General features: G+C 41.5%; 1 long non-coding RNA gene across 1 annotated transcript; it reads left to right on the forward strand.

The window, feature by feature from the left end:
• Positions 1–5184: 5184 nt before the first annotated feature.
• Positions 5185–14983, forward strand: LOC140121110 (uncharacterized). Its single transcript, XR_011854029.1, has 2 exons — positions 5185–5785; positions 14002–14983. It is a non-coding gene; the product is annotated as an uncharacterized lncRNA (long non-coding RNA).
• The last annotated feature ends 468 nt before the right edge of the window (positions 14984–15451 follow it).

Consider the following 15451-nt stretch of genomic DNA (forward strand, 5'->3'; position numbering starts at 1 on the left):
CCACATCTGTTATCCAGCAAATTCCAGGTACCAAGCTCTAGGTTTCCCTGCAGTGCCATTGACTTTAGAGATTGTATATAAGATGGTCGGTTAAAGTAGCATCATTTTTATTTATTTAATTAATTTAAATTATTTTTATTGCATCTTCTTATATTGAATTGCTGGACCATTATACAAGCTCTTACACCCCGTGAGTCACCTGCTTCATCCTCACAGATTGTTTTTTAAACTTTTTTTAATTGTATTTTTGGACCCCCTAGGATACTTTAACCTTAGGGGGTCTAATTGATCCTAACATATACTCTATTAGTACAGAATTGTTATCTATGGGGATTTTCCCACTGACCTGTAACATCGTGTCACCGCAGTCTCACATAGACTTTTGGCTGTCATGGTAATAGATCCAGCCCAATATGGGGGTGCACATGCACATCTAGAAAAGTGACTCAAAACTAGCACATGTCTAGCCAAGCAGGAATTTATGGAGTGACTGGACACCATACCAGAAGGCATTTGGGGAAGTGATCCAGCACTCTCATAGGACTGTAGATATGCACACACATTACTTACCCAGAGATACTGAGGAGCTGTCAACCAAGCAGCACATTGCAGTTCATTAAAAGAAAGTAGCCAAAGTGAAAGTGTTAAGAGTAATTGCCCAATAACGTATCACTTTTCCTAAAAATGGACCTTCTATGAACAGATCTTTTATGTGGTAAACTTTAAAGGGAGTCTTACCCCCACAGCTATTATAAAGTTCTACAGAGCCCCCATAGTGACACCAACAACGCTGCATAATCATCAATTAATTCTCAATTTACAAGAAAATAAAATGTGTAAATGAGTTTGTTGGTGTCCCCAGGGGGTTCTCTTTAGCTTTCTAGCCTCATATCCTTGTTGAGTGCCACCATATTATTTGCTCTAAAACATCCTTCATTCATGATGTCTGTCTTGTCTGCTTGAAATCCTGTGCACACATAGTTCACTTGCAAGCTGGCTTATGAGAAAGGAGAACAAGCTCAAGCGAGCGGTGCAAACACACTGGGGCAGATTTACTTACCTGGTCGAGTCGCGATACCACGGTGTGTTGTCCGATGCTGATTCCGGTCTGCCAGGATTCACTAAGGTACTTGTGCCCGATATCCAGCAGGTGTCGCTGCTGTGTCGAGGTCCGCCGGAGTTCACCTTCTTTGTCCCGGTGCTTGTGAGTGCTGATCTTGCAACACAGATTCTTTTTTAAATTCTGCGGTTTTTCCGAATCCGTCGGGTTGTCCGCTGGCCACGCCCCCCCCCCATTTCTGTCACGTGAAAGCCGGCACCGATGCAACACAATCCGATCGTGTGTCCAAAATCACAGGGCAATTCGGCACAAATCAGATATATTCGGGAAACCCGACGAAAGTGCGGACCCTTAGTAAATGAGCCCCATTATCTCAAGCAGACAAGTAGTGATGCTATAATTAAAGGATTGGGTGGTTGGCATGGGTGGTACTCAACATGGATGGGAATGAGGAAGCTGAAGTCAAAGGCAACGCCTGCTTCACTACCACTGCATCAACCTAATTTACATATATTTTACTAGACAATTATGATATGTCTGATGTCACTGTTAGGGTCTTGTTACAGATTAGCCACACTCAGGTTTGTTGACTGGAAGCATTCATTGACCACTGCCTTGTCGAGTCTTTTTCCTGAGTAACCTGCATGCTGTCAGTTTAGAGCTCAGTTGTGAACTTAGTGATGGAAGGCTACTACTATTGATCAGCTACTGGGGGCAGCGTCCAGGAACTCCTTTATACATCTGCCCAGTGCCATTACACTTAGCTGGTTTTACTAATCTCATTACACTTTTGTCCCTATTCTTCTTTCTAATGTTTTTTCTATACTGTGTATCTTACCTCTGCTATGTTATTTGACCATTGTCTTACTATTTGATTCTGTGCTTTGCTGCCTCCTTAGATTTGACCCACTTCTGTCTGACTTTGCATGCCTGTCTTTTTATCTCCTCTTTTCTGTGTACATAGCGAGTGTAGGAATTGTCCACCAATAGTCCCTAACCAATAGGATTTAAAGCCTTGTTAGGTAGGTGACAGGGTTTGTGGGTGAGGTCGGGCTGTATCATGACAGGTTGTTGACTACCTTTGTTGTTTTTGGATAAAAATGCTGTTATTGTTTTTTTTATTTTATTTACACAAATCCTTCAGATAACGGAAGCCTTTCTATATATTTTCACTGCAAGACTATGATCCGACTTTGCATTTGTATGTCTCTGCTGATGGTCAAACCTGCACGCATGCAATTACTAGAATAATTTAGAATATTTTTGAAAATGTTCTTCAAAGTTACAAGTATAAAATGGATATTGCTTCCAACGATGAAGAGTAAATAATAAACTGATCTGATTCTCGGCTGATCTTTGCTGTCATCTGGTCGGCACCTTGTATTACAGCGAGATTGTAAATAAGTAATTACCTGCTGACAAGAGAACAATATTCATGCAAGTAAATGCATCCTGGACATTCAGACACAGGAAAAAAACACATATTAAAATGCAAATGTCTGTCTTTCAATTGGATTATGCTGTGCTATCATTGTGCTGTTATGTAGTCCGCCTCACAGTTTCGAGACTCCTTTTAAGTGCATTAAAAATGTATTATAAAGAACGGCTTCCGAGATATGTATTTTATCAATTGTTTCCAGGCTGTTTTGCACATAATTTACTGTAGTTGTAAGTTTGAGAGCTGAAGGCTGTAACCTACAAATACAACTCTTGTCTCCATGTGATTGATGCTTCGACTGCTGTTGCAAGGCTTTTAGCTGTTATTATGGATGCTCGATGGACTAAAGTTTTTTGGGTAATTGAAGGATTAAAATTGAATGTTGGGAAAGCGACCTGTAGGTCGCAGTAGAGACAGTTTACTTCCTTTTGGAGGACAACTGATTTGCATATTTTTATCCCAATGATAAAATAATAATAATTCTGTATTTGTATAGCACGCACAGATTACACAGTGCTACACAGAGCTTGCCAAATCCGTCCCTGTCCCCAATGGGGCTCACAATCTAATGAACCTACCAATATGTTATAGAGTGTGGGAGGAAACCGGAGGACCCGGAGGAAACCCACGCAAACAAGGAGAGAACACTGGCATGGGTGCATTCACATCCAGGGGATGTGCCATGGGGCCTGGGCTGTATGAATATTACAGCCCCTACAAGTCTGGAATTGACTTCTCACATATAATACTGGAATCAAACTTTTTAGGGAATGGAGCATGCTTCTGCCGGCTTTCAATCTGTGGTTTCAGGGCCGTTGGAAGACCTTCAAAGGTCTTGAAATGGCTCTTCTGTACATGTTTATTGAGATAATAAACATATACAAGGTTTTCATGGGTGAAGGTCCTTCGATATACAATTTGGTGAGTGGTTTGGATGGCCACGGGCTACCACCCAACCCACCTATATCATATTCGACCATTGTATAAGTTAATTCTAACCAGTAGTTGTATGCCGGAGCCAAAACAACTGATGACCTTCTGATGAAATGGATGCAGGACCCCTGTGTCGGTAGGAAGAGTGTTGCCATATCTTTAAAAAGAACAGTAATAAGTTTTAACTAATACAGTCAACACTTGAGGTAGAACTTGATAAAATGATCAGATGGTTTCCCTTAGGCATTTCTCATCCAAGCAGGTGGTAACAATATGCCAGCGGGACATCCTCCGTGAGAACCATAACCCCCGCCCCAAACCAAGTGCTACATGGAGATTTATACGCAAGGTACAATTATAAATTGATATTCTACAATGAAAAAAAAATGGAAAATGTTGTAATCTGGGCAGCATTTGGCCTACCTAGCAAAAATACCGACTAATGGTTGCCAGTTATAGCCCATAGACGTATCCAGGCTTAAAAGTTAAAGGGGTATTCCCATCTGGGAATTCACATTTAATTTAATTCATTTTCCATATGTAAACATTTTTTCAATTGGATGTTATTAAAAAAAATGTTCCTGTGTGAAGATAATTTATCATAAACATAACCATGTTGTCCCTTAGATACGAGATCAGCTTCCTCGGATACGACCACCTCACATTTTGGCAGCGGTGGCCAGACATGCGCTATTGACCACCTGGATTCAGCGATCATTACAGGACGACTGTGGGACATACAGTATCTGCTGGACATTTCATATACAAAAACCCTTTGTGTCTTTGTGCCGTATCCAAGGCCGTATCCAAGGACACAGTCTTGTTTCTAAGGGGCCATAAGACTACATTTATGAGAAATAATCTTCACACAGGTACATTTTTTAATAACATCTAATTGAAGAAATGTTTATATATGACAGATTAATGAAACTGTATGAGAATGCCGAGAGGTGAATACCCCTTTAAGTAGTGCCTATGGGCACCCATTGGCTAGCTCCTTTACTAGATTTAACTGGTATACCACAGAGAAAGGGGCTCATTTAATAAGGGTCGCGGATCGCACTTTCGTCAGTCTGTTCAACCTTTTTTGGGATTTGCAAAGGCATGGACAGATATTTAACTAGTGTCTGCGCTGGGATTTTGGCGCACGTCATCATTTTTTGGCGCAGCTGTGCTGGCTTTCATGCGAAACACTTTAGGGGGCGTGCGGTCGGACGATCTCACTGATTCGGACTGAGTGCAGGATTTAGGATTCAAATTGTGTCGCAAGCCCAAGCACTTACATGCACCAAGAAGAAGGTGAACACTGTTGGACCGGAGAAGGGAAGCGACACATGCAGGATATCAGGCGTACGATCTTAGGGATTCGCGTCACACTGCATTATTGTCAGACAATGCACTTTCGGTAAACTCCAGCGGCCAGGGTAAGTTAATGAGCCCCCTTACATGCAAAAAAATACAAATCAATTATTTTACATCACATCATACAATGTGATTTTCAGGATTTTTTTTTGTAGATTCTGTCTCTCACAGTTAAAGTGAACCTATAAGTAAAATGACAAACCTCTCCAATCTTTGTTTGCCGGAAAAACTGCTAAATCGGCAATATAGCAGTTTTTTTATTTTTCCACTTTTATTTTTTCCACTTTATGTCTAGTAACTTCAACCCATAAATTAAAAGATACTTTATCATTTTGTAAAAACAGATTTTTACTTATCTTATCTTATCTGCTTCTTTACTTATGTTATCATGAACTTTGTACAAACTGAGAATCTGGAATACAGAAATATAATTTGTTTATGCACAATGGTTGCACAATAGTTGGCCTCTGACTTGGATGTTGGACGGATGCGGAGGACCACAAGGATATGTAGGGGTATAATCAGTTTTTGATAAACAATGTTGTGAAATCTGTATAAATGTTAAATGGGAAACACATGTCTGTTTTTATCCTTTTTCACATTTTTCCATATCTTATTAATCATGCTGTCATAAGTTACTTACGTAAATGGTATAAACACTCCTATTTTGAAAAGGTATAAAATAAACTGCGTGGGGATAATTTTTCAGATCTCCATGATACAGATATATCGTTGTCTGTGTCTATGTTATTTCGGCCGTTTTATTATTTTAATTAATTACTCTCTGCCTGATTGATATTGAACTCTTTATTACTTCAACATTTTGGAGGCCCCAGCGAGATCCTGAACCTTGATCTGAAGACTGGCCGGCAAGAGCAGCTCCCTGGTTGAGGAAATCGTATCCTAGGTGAGTGAGCCCTTGTCTCACTGCTTTCCTACGCTAAGGGCTGTTTTGGCTCAGTCCAGATTGCAAGCTCCAGGCATCATCGCAGGTAGATTGTGATTAATTTTTAATATAGAATTTTTTTGAGGGGTAGTTATATGGTTATATATATATATCTTATTTTTAAACTTTTGTAAAGGTTTCTAATATTTTCTTCCTAATCTTTTTCTTCCTAATCTTTCCTACCTTTTTACCTTTTTTACCTCAAATGTCATATTGAATCATATTGTATTGATTTATTGTGTTACTAACCATTTGCCTATGCCTTTCTTAGATATGCGTACGTAAGCCAGTGTGTTTCTGTGTCTTCTGTCTATGAGATTTGATTTCCTTGTCCTGTTTGTCTAAACACCCATGAGACTCCTTGCTTGTGGAATGCTTGTATGAGGGTTAAATAAACCATACCCTGTGTGAAGAGCGTTAGTGATCAGATCACGCTCTGCCTGACTGTCATAAAGGAGTCCGTTAGTATAATTATTATATATTTGAAGTTGCAGGTATTTAAAACTTCAAATTAGTTCAGCCTTTAGTGAATAGTAAAAACACCCAGGCACATTGTGTGTGTGACTGCTTTTGTTGAGTTGTTTTTGTCTTGTGTACACTGCAAAGGGTTGATATCTATTAGCCCGGCGCAGCCTGAGTGAAGTGGCTGATCCTGGCAACAGGAGAGGTCCAATTGAGTCGGGATAGGACTTCTGTAGTTCCCGGTGATTAACCTGGTTCGCCAAGGGGCACCGAGTCAGGAGTCAGTCTGTCTCTCTACATGTTGTTTCTGCTTTTAACACATCCCGCTTATTAGTAGTGGTGAATATCACCAGATTTTCCAGTATCTTGCTGCTAAAAATCTATTTTGCTGCTAAAATAGTAAGACAAGGTAATGTTGCTGTGCACATATATGCTTTTTGAGAATTAGAGTAGAATAACCAGGGGTGAATAAGCATACTAATGTATGAAGAGTATATAGCTATTGTTATTGGATTACTTTTGTGGTTCTTTGTCTATACCTACTTGTGGTGCAGGATTTGCCAGCAAGCACGAGAACCTCCTCGTACTGAGATACAGCTAGTTTCCTATACAGAATTTACAAACGTCTAGTCTGACCAACTCAGGGGATTTGTGAATTCAGAGTGATTTTACATAGCGGGATATTACACTGTGCAATTAGCTACTGCACGGCTGACTGCTATGGGACTTATCTTTTCTAAATCCAGGAAAGGGGCAGGAAAGGTCATCCCCAAGATTACAATGAAGGATTTAGTTAAGGTAGAGCATGGGAAATGGGCAATCAAGAATGCCAAGACTATCCTTAAGAGAGCTGGTATGCCACCAGTTGGATGTCTTGATGCTAATAGGTGGAAGAGATTTCTAAAGGAGGAGAAGGACTGGATAGACAGGCATGGGTATCGCATGCAAGTTCAAGCATGGCTGACAACCTCAATGAGGCATGATCCCCTTTATAATACACAGGATGATGAGGAGGAATATAGGGTTAAGAATTTTTGCTCAGATGCACTAAGGTATGGGAGATATCATGTAGGTGTCCCAACTCCAAGAACCCCTATAGCGCCTGGACAAGCTGGTTCAGGCATATATCCAGATCTGTCACCCCTTATGGACTGGGGTCATCACAGTTCCAGTACTGAATATGGGGATATGACAGCTTTGGAAAGGGCAAACATGGGACCCCCGGCATATATGAGCACAGCAACATGGGCATGGAGGCATTCTAATCCATCTTCTCCTTCAAGTCCCTCCTTTCAGGGAGGTGAGCAAGGTTGGAGGTGTGGCTATTGCCAGTACTGTAACTTTGAGCAGGCAAATAGATGTGAAAGATGCAGAACGCCTAAAAGTGAGTTTGCAAGTGTCTGCTGGAGACTAAATAGTTTCCCTAGTAATTCTCCAACTTCCCCTGTAGGAGTGTCAACTCCTTACACCCTTACACGTCCACGTTTATTAACAAAGATTCTTAGGGATGGAGAGAGCTGGAGTGCTCATAGCATTAATGGTAGAGGAGACAGAAGTAATGTAGTTGAAGAACCTAACAAGGATAAAATGAATTTGCGTTCAGCGACATGGGTTTGTAAATGTGGTACTGTGCATACTCATGAGACTAGTCCAGGATGTTCTACATGTGGTCAGCAGACACCTAGAGGAGTAACAGCATTTCCTGTTATAACTCAGAGGACAACAGAGGGAGAATCAACTGACACAGTACAGCGAATAACCTGGTATAAACCCTGGACCCAGGGGGAACAATTAATAATGGTTGACAAATTACCAGACCCATACAAGAATCCTAATGGGTTCTACAAAAATATGGAGAGGATTCGACTAACATATGATGCAGCATGGGTTGATTTGTATTCCCTCTGTAGTGCTGCAGCAGGATTTCCTTTTGTTGACAGGATAACTAGTGTACCTGTTACAGGGATTAATGGAATTGAGGAGGTTCCAGTTAATGGGAATGAAAGACTGAGCAAGTCAGGTGAAATGTTCATGAAAAGGCTTAAAATTGTGACCAAGGAGATATTTAGTCAATCAGGGATTGGATTACCTGAAGCTTTCCAATTCTCTGATGAGTCTGTGGACAAGTATCATGCGAGGCTAGTTTCTATCTTTGTGGACCAAGACTTTAATGTGTCACAATCAGATAGCAGAGATGGGAGGATATTGAGAACGTGTTTCATAAATGGTTTAAGAGAAGAATTAAAGACAGAATTGCTGAGAATCCGCCCAGAATGTATGCATACTCCCTTGGAGCAATCGTTGGTTGTTCTTCGGAGTTTAGAGGAGCAAATTAACAAAAAGAAAAAGAAGCAGGCAGCCAAACAGGCAACTGTACCTATACTGATTGCGGATTTAGCACAGGCAGTAGCAAGAAAAGAGAATCAACAAGATGACAATGAAAAAATGGACAGGTTTAGGAAGAAGGGACTGTGTTTTGAGTGTGGAGGAAGAGGACATATGAAAAAGGATTGTCCTTCAAGAGGCAGGGGTAATCAAGGAGGTCGCCCTGATGACTCTCAACGTAAAAATTTTGGAAATCGTCCCCTTAGGGATTAGGAAATTGGCAGCCCCCAACTAGTGAAGTCCTCGGTAGTGATTGTGCCACCCCATTCTGGTCCTAATGCATCAGTTAAATTAACACTACCTGATGGCCACGATGTCAACTGTATGGTGGACACGGGGGCGAGCCGTACAATTATCACTTCTCATGATATCCCACGTGAGTATCTGGGGACTACACAAGTTGTAGGTACAGGATTGGGGGGCAAACCCTGCATGCTTAAAGAAACAAAACCCTTAAAATTGCGATTATCAGACACCACCGAGCTTTGCATGCAGCTTCTGGTTTCTGAAGATTGCCCTGTGAATTTACTTGGTGCCGATGTTCTAAATGCTATAAATGCTGTTATCAGATACGGTAAAAAAGGGATATCGGTAACAGGGCCCCTTACTGAGCCTATTCTTGCGGTACTAACTGCTATGTTTAACCCATTACAGGAGCAACTGTGGAAGGGAAATGAGCAGGACATGGAGGTAGCAGATATGCTTGCACAAGTTCCTCCTGAATTATGGGTAAAGAGTAAAACGGATGTAGGGCTGCTCAGAGTAACCCCGGTAAAAATCAAATTGAAGCCAGGAGCAGTACCTGTAAAGATGAAACAATACCCCCTGAGCAAGGAACAGACAGAGGCCATAGCAGTTCAAATTGAAGAGTACCTTAAGATTGGGGTCATAAGGGAGTGCCGATCCCCTTATAATACACCACTTTTTCCGGTAAGGAAAAAGACAGAACCAGGACAGCCCCCGGTATACAGGATGGTACATGATCTTAGAGAAATAAACAAACTCATGATCATAGATACTCCTATAGTGCCAAATCCCCACACCTTGTTGAATCAAATTCCTCCAGGGGCTGTATATTTTACTGTAATTGATCTGGCAAATGCTTTCTTTTCAGTCCCAGTAGATGAGGAAAGTCAGTTGTATCTGTCTTTTACTTTCTTTGCTAGGCAGCTCTGCTGGACTAGGTTGCCCCAAGGGGGGGCTACATCGCCTTCAGAATTTTCTGAAGCAATGGCTAGGATACTCCTCTCTTGGCATCCAGAGGATGAGAGCACTTGCTTGCTTCAGTATGTGGATGATTTACTCCTTTGTACAAAGACCAAATCCATTTGTCTCAAGGAAACTTTGTCACTCCTTTTGTTTTTACAGTTGGAGGGATGCAGGGTTTCCAAAGACAAATTGCAGGTTGCCAGACTCAAGGTGGTGTTCCTGGGACATTGTATATCCCAGCAGACAAAACACATTACACCAGACCGAAAAGATGCAGTTGCCCGGCTTGCTGAACCCAGGACAGTCCGTGAATTGAGGACGTTTTTGGGTTTAGTTAGCTATTGTAGAGAGTGGATTCCATCCGCCTCTTCCTTGATGCAACCACTGTTTGATGTTCTGGCATCCTGCAATAAAGGCCAGCAGTTCTCGCTTGCTCTGGAGGCTAAAGAGGGGTTCAAAAAGTTAAAGGAAGCAATAACCTCAGCTCCGGCTTTGGGAATTCCTAATTATGCCTTAAATTTCAGTTTGTTTTGTCATGAAGTCAATGGACATGCAAAGGGGGTGTTAACCCAATTGCATGGAGGTAAACACCGCCCCCTTGGATATTATTCAGTACAGCTGGACACAGTGATCAGGGGTGCACCCTCTTGCATTCGCGCTGTGGCAGCATGTGCACTACTAACCGACAAAGTTGCTGACATGGTCCTAGACCATGCATTAACTATCTTTGTGCCGCATGCAGTACAGGAATTGCTATCGCAAGCTCGAATAAGACATTTATCAATGGCAAGACTAACAAAGTATGAGGTGACACTTTTAACTCCACCTAACATTACTATTAAGAGATGTACTATCCTTAATCCAGCTACTCTGCTACCTGAATTGAATGAGGAAGAGCAGCCTGATATTGATGCAGATCATGATTGTTTTGAGTTAATGAAAACTGAAACAAAAGAGCTTGACAATGTAACTGAATTATCAATTCCAAATGCTGACTTTGAGTTTTTTGTTGATGGTTCCAGGTACTATCTCGACGGGAGACCATACACCGGATATGCTGTGACCACCTTGGAAGAAGTGGTAAAACAGGGTTCACTCCCTTCTGGGTGCTCGGCCCAGGAGGCAGAGTTGAAGGCACTCACTGAGGCATGTATAATGGCTGAGGGACAAACTGTGAACATATATACCGATTCACGTTACTGTTTTGGCATTGCGCATGATTACGGCCAGATATGGCGGAGTAGAGATTTTGTTGGGTCCTCAGGCAAACCCATCAAGAATGCTGAGGCAGTGGCTCAACTTTTCCGAGCGTTAGCCTTACCTAAATTGGTTGCAATAATTAAGGTACAAGCTCATACCAAGGAACAATCTAGAGAAGCAGAAGGGAACCGCAGGGCCGATGCCGCGGCTAAACAGGCAGCTCTGCTTCCCCTCCCCTTATCAGCTCACACTGTGGCCCTAGTGCCACATAAGGGGGAGGTGGATATGGACCTTCTCAGACAATTTCAGGAACAATCTCCTAGACAGGAGAAGGAGGAGTGGAAGAAGAAGGGAGCTGAGAAGAACGAGGAAGGTATGTATGCAATTAGTACAAAATTATGCCTTCCTCGAGCACTCTACTCTATGATGTGTGCAACAGTACATGGACCTACCCACCAGTCTAAGGAAGCAATGGTAAGTTTGATCAATCAAGGATGGATGGCCCCGGGATTCAACAACGCTGCTACTAGGTATGTTCAGGGTTGTATCATATGCGCATGCCATAACACTGGTAAGACAGTGAAAGTACCTTTGAGGTGCAGCCCAAAGCCATTCTACCCGTTTCAGAGACTACAGATAGATTTCATTCAGCTTCCACGAGTGGGCACATATGAGTATGTTCTGGTGTGTGTTGATCTCTTCTCGGGATGGCCAGAAGCTTGGCCCACGGCAAAAGCAAATGCAAAGACAGTGGCAAAGAAAATCTTGGCAGAAGTGGTGTGTCGATATGGGGTGCCTGAAGTTGTTGAGAGTGATAGAGGGACCCATTTTACCTCTGAAATCTTACAGGAAATATTACAATCCCTGGGAATTGAGCAAGCTTTCCATACCCCTTACCATCCCCAGAGCAGTGGGAAGGTGGAAAGATTAAATGGTACATTGAAGTTAAAAATTCAGAAAGCCATGGCTGAAACGGGTAAACCATGGACAGAATGTTTGCCATTAGCTTTACATACGGTCAGGACAACGCCAACTAAGAAAGCCCAATTAAGTCCCTATGAAATCTTATTTGGGGCTGCCCCAAGGACAGGTTTTTACTTTCCTCAACAGCTCCAGGCATTACATTCAGACATGACACAATATGTAAGTGCAGTACATAAAAATTTGCAACAAATTCACAATCGTGTTTTTAGTTCCATTCCAGATCCTTCCTCCATTGAAGGCACCCATTCACTGAAGCCCGGAGACTGGGTTACAGTTAAAAGACACGTGAGAAAAGCATTGGATCCACGCTTTGATGGTCCATTCCAAGTCCAGTTGACTACTCCCACATCAGTGAAACTGGAGGGGAAACCAACCTGGATTCACGCTTCCCATTGCAAAAAGTTGCTTAAATCATGAAATTAGGGAAGTATATCGTGTCTTATTTTCTTTATTTCCAAATTATTGTTTTAATTAAGGGAGAGACAAGTATGATGGAAAATAAATTCATCAAGTATCATAAAATTGTGGCTGAAATGAGAAATCTCTCAGATTGCTGGATTTGCAGTCACTCACCTGTTTCTGCTAATTCCATGCCATATGCAGCCAACCCCTTACCGATAGAAGAGTTGTTACAAGTCCCCTGTCATGATTTGTTCCCCTTACGGTTGGATTCTCCACAACGGGATACCGCCATATCCTTACCTGTAATTGGGTGGGTAAAACAACCCTGGTGGCAAGTTAATATATCATCTAGAATTGGTACCTGGTACAAGTATGACCATAGGGAAGATGGGTGGAAAGGGAGGCCACAGGCATCCATAGAGGTTGGAGAAGTCCCTAACAGAAACCTTAAAATAAGTTTTGCTGGAGAAGAAAAGGATTATGCTAACGCTCAGAAGTACTATTTGACTAGAGTATTACATGATTTGCACTGGAATTACACCACACTTTTTCCCTCAGGTAATAAGGCTGAGTGTTTCAAATTAGATGCCTTCTTTAGACCAAATTATCTAGGAGAGAATATTGATGAGGAAGTGGAAGGCATTAAGGGGGATGGAGCAGATGACATGAGTATTGATCCTAGGAAACGGGCACCTAGTCATCCAAAATGTGGCCCTCTTATGTTTTATCAAATTGTTACAAGTGATGATAACCCCGACCCATGGTGTCTGTATTATGACACTGTCATGTTAATCTCTATAGTAGATGCTTTAGTTCGAAGGTGGCAGTTTAAATTACCCAATGATGTATATATAGTCTGTGAAAATCAGGCATTTAAATGGCTACCCCAGGGAGTAGGGGGGACTTGTACTCTAGCTAGGCTGGAGCCAGCTACTTGGGTTTGGGATTCTAAGGATATTCCCTTTGAACATTTACCAGCACATATGTTGTCAAAAAGGGAGACACCCCATTTTCCTAAAATGCCTGAAACACCACAATTTAACCATCCTACTAAGTTAATACATGCAAAACCTACTTGGGCTGAGAGGGTTGGTATGTATGCCCCAGTAATTAACAGTTACTTCTTATCAGAAGGAATTCTCAGAAATGCCAAGGAAATTGAGGATTTGGGGGAACTGTTTGATAACATCACAGATTATCTTTTTGATGCAGTGGCTGTGACATCTATATATTTAAAACAGTTGATTATTGTTACCAATCAGCATGCAGTAGTATTGGATTATCTTACTGCAGCCCAGGGTGGTTTGTGTCAAATAGTGGGCTCAGCATGTTGCCATTTTATTGATCCCAATGGCACCTTTCAGATCACTCATGACTTGAATCGAGCAAACCAACTTAAAGAGGGGTTTAGGGGTACTCATCTAGCGCCACCCGAATTCACCTGGCCAGATTGGCTATCATGGCTTAACCCATTCAACTGGTTTAAAGGAATTGGAGGGTGGATATCGGGAATTTTCCATATGTTGATACAAGGTTGTTTCCTAATACTGATTATTTTTATCCTAGTAAAGATTTTCCTTTTAATACTGAAAAAGATCCTAAAATCCAATTGTTTTGCAGGACAATCGAAATCAGCTAATTTGACTATCATCAAAGACTCCACATCCCCAGTAATGATGATGACCATACCTGCTCCACTCCCTCAAGTAGAGCTACAAACTTCAGATATGGATGCATCAACCACAACAGCTCCAAGCCCAGCCTCACAGTTTAAGTGCACCTATTGTGGAAAACAAGCCGTGGAGAATCTTGCCAATTGCATTTATTGTGGAGTAATGTTATAATGCTATTCCTATACACTCTTATTAATGGACTTATCTAATGGAAACATTATGACTCTTATTAATGGACTTATCTAATGGAAACATTATGACTCTTATTAATGGACTTTTATATAGTGGAAACATTATGAAAATATTCCCTCTTCTTGTACTAGTTTATGTGAACTAAGAAAAGTTAAGATAGGGGAAGCAGTGGGGTTTTCTGGATGGATGCTGGACGTCCCATAATTTGTGAGGACTAGTGCTCTCACACATTGTGTAGGAAGGATGACCTTATGCACTGTTTCCCATGGAAATTGAGGCTAGGTAGAGAGGGATAGTTCATGTATCTAGTAAAGAATTGATAAAAAGGAGGGACTGTTAGAGTAGTTTAACTTGCTTGGTTAACTAATTTAGTTATCTGCTTCTTTACTTATGTTATCATGAACTTTGTACAAACTGAGAATCTGGAATACAGAAATATAATTTGTTTATGCACAATGGTTGCACAATAGTTGGCCTCTGACTTGGATGTTGGACGGATGCGGAGGACCACAAGGATATGTAGGGGTATAATCAGTTTTTGATAAACAATGTTGTGAAATCTGTATAAATGTTAAATGGGAAACACATGTCTGTTTTTATCCTTTTTCACATTTTTCCATATCTTATTAATCATGCTGTCATAAGTTACTTACGTAAATGGTATAAACACTCCTATTTTGAAAAGGTATAAAATAAACTGCGTGGGGATAATTTTTCAGATCTCCATGATACAGATATATCGTTGTCTGTGTCTATGTTATTTCGGCCGTTTTATTATTTTAATTAATTACTCTCTGCCTGATTGATATTGAACTCTTTATTACTTCAACATGGTCTTACACCTTTGCTTATGGCTTTGTGTATTTGATACATTGGAATATTTTACTCTTTTTCCCTCTTTTAGACTTTATGGGGCAAATTTACTTATCTGGCCCTTGGAGTTCACCGAAAGTGCATTGTCTGACCGGAATGTACTCTACCGTGACTCACTAATACTGTGTGCCCGATATCCTGCATGTGTCGCTTCCCCGCTCACGTCCGACCGGAGGTCACCTTCTTCTTCCTGTTGTATGTAAATGCTTGATCTTGCGACACAATTTGAAAGTTAAATCCCGCACTCAGTCCGAATCAGTTGGATTGTCCGACGCCCCCCCCCCCCCCGCGATTTCTGTCGCATGAAAGCCAGCGCAGCCGCGCCAGAATCC

The sequence above is a fragment of the Engystomops pustulosus genome, chromosome 3, assembly GCF_040894005.1.
Source record: "Engystomops pustulosus chromosome 3, aEngPut4.maternal, whole genome shotgun sequence".
Taxonomy (NCBI): Eukaryota; Metazoa; Chordata; class Amphibia; order Anura; family Leptodactylidae; genus Engystomops; species Engystomops pustulosus.